We start from the raw sequence: 3612 nt of genomic DNA, 5'->3' as shown, positions 1-3612 counted from the left end.
TTGAGAAAAAAGAGGGTCAGTACAGATATCCTCACCGTAAGCAGGGGGAGCATGGCGGAGCTCTTCGATCCATCGGTTCATCTCTTGAAATCTTTGATCTAGGAGATCCTCTCGATCGTAAATCTTGAGGGTCTTCTGGCAGAACGGAAGTAGGGACCCTCCGGAGGTGGAATCATGATCAGATAGAGGGCTCTCCATCCTCTGCTTCTCCTTTCTGGGGGATACAGGGTGATTGGCCCAAGTGGACCATCCGATCATCGAATTCTGAAACTCTGACGATGCTCTTTCCAGTCGCACAGATGCTTGCGGCTGCTGCTGCATGGTCTGCACCACTTCGATGAAGCCCCTGACCTGCTGAACCAGCAGGTCGAACTGCTCCATGCCGACTGCCATTGTCGAAGGAGGAAGAGCCTGAAAAATTGAAGATGAGGTCGGAGCTGACAGATCTTACTGAGATCTGGCCATGGAGGCCGTAGATCGTCTGGTGGATGCCTTTCGGGGAGGCATCAGGTTGGGATCTGACTGGAGAAGAAGAAGAAGATGTCGAAGAAGATGACCGAAGACAGTTCCATTGAGTACTCCTTTAAGAATAAGGATCTTGCGAAGACAGCCCCCTCCTTCTAGCACCAATTCTGTTGGTGCAGAATTCCACCGATGTCGGAGAAGCTGGAGTCGAGGGGATCATGACCGCCGTCGGGACCTGTAAGGAAAGTCTAAATCAAAGTTGGGGGTGCTCCGACAAGACCCTTCGACGCTCAAGTCAGTACTCTGCTTCAACAGAAATGGAGCACTTGAATGGGATTTTAGCAAAGTTTAGAGATAGTGCTTAGAGCTTAGAGGAGAACGTATCTGGAGGGTTTCTTTTATAGACGAGAGAGCGTAACCGATTCACAGCGACGTCCGTAACTGCCTGGTAGTGTGCCGTTCAGGGCCACGTAGAGTTTGTTACAGAGAGTGGAGTGGTGTCCATTGTCGCGACTTGCCGGAGAGTTCGGTCATGAACAAAAAGGATAGACATGAACAAAAAGGTCCCGACGGCGACCATGATCCCCTCAACTCCAGCTTCTCCAGCATCGACGAAATTCTGCACCAACAGTTTATTTAATAAAAAAATATATAGTTACCTTACACAAGCTCATAAGAAATAAACTCTTCTTTGATGTTCATAGAAAAAATCAAAAATACTTAAGAAAAAAATTTTCTATTCTAAACTTAACTATTCATATTAATTTTCTTAATATTTGATCCCTCGATATCTTACAAACTCTTTGGGTCGTGCATCAATTTTTTTTTTTTAAAATACTTAGTTTAACTCGATTCTTGAGTGCAATCGGATATCTAAATGTTAAATACTAATTTATTTAAAATCTTCTTGATTTATTATTCTCTCCCCCTAACTTAATCAATATTATCTCCAATGGAGTAAAATAAAAAAATACTATTGATAAAAAGAAGAAGAAAAGAAAAGATTTCACCTAACTCAGATGTGTACTTGATTCAGCCTGGCCTTCATGATTCCACTCGAAGTCTTTTCAAAATTGGTTCCCCCCCCAACTAATCCTAAACTTAAAAGAAAGATAACCTAAAAATGAAAAGAAAATTTAAATGTAAAAGCTAGATTGCCTTCTAACAAATGTTAAGTTTAACATCTTCAGCTAGACGTCTTGAATCTCAAGGTGACTCATACACTCGATACTTAAACAACTCAAGTTCTTGCCAAAAACAATACTTGATCTATGAGAAAAGTTGGTCCCTCTCCTACTTTGACTAGTGAGAAGGATTTTGCCTTATAGCCAAGTATTTAACTAACTGAGTAAACCAAGGAGGATGGTTTAAAGTGAGTATAAAGAGTCACTCATCCGATCCTATATCTAACCATTTCACTACCTTGTCCTTAGCAACTTTTTGCATGTTTGGTTTCAATTTCCTTCGCATATCCCTATGTGATTTAGCATGTACCTCACAATACATGCATATGGATAGATCGATGCCTTTTAATTCAGTGATGGTCTGTCCAATAGCTTTCTTTTGTTCTTTCAGAGCATCTACAAGTTTAGCTTCCTGTTCAAAAGTCAGATTTGATGTAATGATCACCAAGAGGGTGTCATTGGGTCCTAAGAATACATATTTGAGTGTGGCAGGAAGGGGTTTCAATTCTAGGGTAGGTGGTGCTCTAGTGAGGGAGCTATTGAAGTGCTTGATGGGGTGGGCAATGGCTCATACTTTACAATCCAAGAGAGAGTAGTCTTTGAAGTGGGTGGTTCTAATAGGATATTTACTTCTTTGATATACCCATCTATATCAAAGTCATCCACTCCAAAATGAGTTAAACAAGCCTATAAAGGGTCTTGAACGATCATGGTGGGGTAGGTGTAGGCTAAAGGGGTAAAGTACTCCTTCAATTGGCATGGTGGATCAGTCTTATGGTGTGGGTTTATGGTTCTAACTCCAGTTGCTCTAATGATTTTCTCGATTTCTGGATCTAAAGGTTGTAATTCTAGTTGTAATGGTCTACGACCAAGCATATACCCATAATCTATGTATTTGAAATAGTTTTTTTCTTTACAAAGAAGGAGGAGAGGAGAAGAGGAAGAAGAGTTCTAAAGATGAGAACCCTAAAAGATCCTAACTCTAAGAAAGATAAAGAAGAAAGTTGTTATATTCTTTTTTTTATTTTTATATAAATGTGTTAGTAGACAAATTGCGCAAAAAATACTCCTAACTAAGGTTAACCCTATATCTAGACAACTCCAAACTTTCAAATTAGCCTTTGAGCACTCCAAGTTCAGAAGTGACTAATCAAGTCAGCCAGATAATTATAAGATCGATGGGAGGCTTTTCGTATTTTCGTAATAGACCTAATTAGATAATCATCTTTCTTAAAGATTAAGAACCCTGAACCACTTGCCTACACACCGATCGATCAACCAGTTAGAATTTGGTCCAATCTTTGGGCTCCCTTATCCTATTAAGCTCGAGTGTTCCTAGAGCCAACGTCTAATTAATTTTAGTTAGGGTTAGGGTTTATGCAAGATGCAAGAAATTTGTTTGTGGGCCAAGAAAGGGTGATAAAATTTTTATCTTATTTTATTTATTGGTTAGCACCCTTAAAGTGAATTATAAAAATACAAATGCAAATAAAGCAAGATGTCCAAATAGAAGTCAAATATTTTAAAAGAATTTTTTTTTATTTTTTTGTTTCTCTATATTACTTAACTTCTTATGCTATGTTATCGTTTTCTCTTTTTTTTTGTTTGAATATTTAAAGTAATTGAGATAAAAGGGAAACTTGAATTAGGTTAGAAGTCAACTTAAGAATAAAAGAAAAATAAACTAAAGCAATTTAGCAAATAAGCAAATATTTATTTTTTTTTAGGTCAAGAGAATAAAAGGCAAGCTGAAAAATAAAGCAATTGAAATAAAGACAAGAATAATTAAAGTAGTTAACTAAGAAAGCAATAAAATTAAAGAAGACAATAAATAATTTTTTTTTGTAATCATAACCATGCCAATCATCCCTGACAACAATGCCAAAATTTGATCATGATCGTGGATAATCAAAGTTAATTACCAATTCAAAACTATATAGATAGTAGTGAGTCAGAATCATAT

The sequence above is a fragment of the Elaeis guineensis genome, chromosome 3 (assembly GCF_000442705.2).
Source record: "Elaeis guineensis isolate ETL-2024a chromosome 3, EG11, whole genome shotgun sequence".
NCBI classification, from domain to species: Eukaryota; Viridiplantae; Streptophyta; class Magnoliopsida; order Arecales; family Arecaceae; genus Elaeis; species Elaeis guineensis.
Note: the sequence above shows the minus strand (reverse complement) of the source record.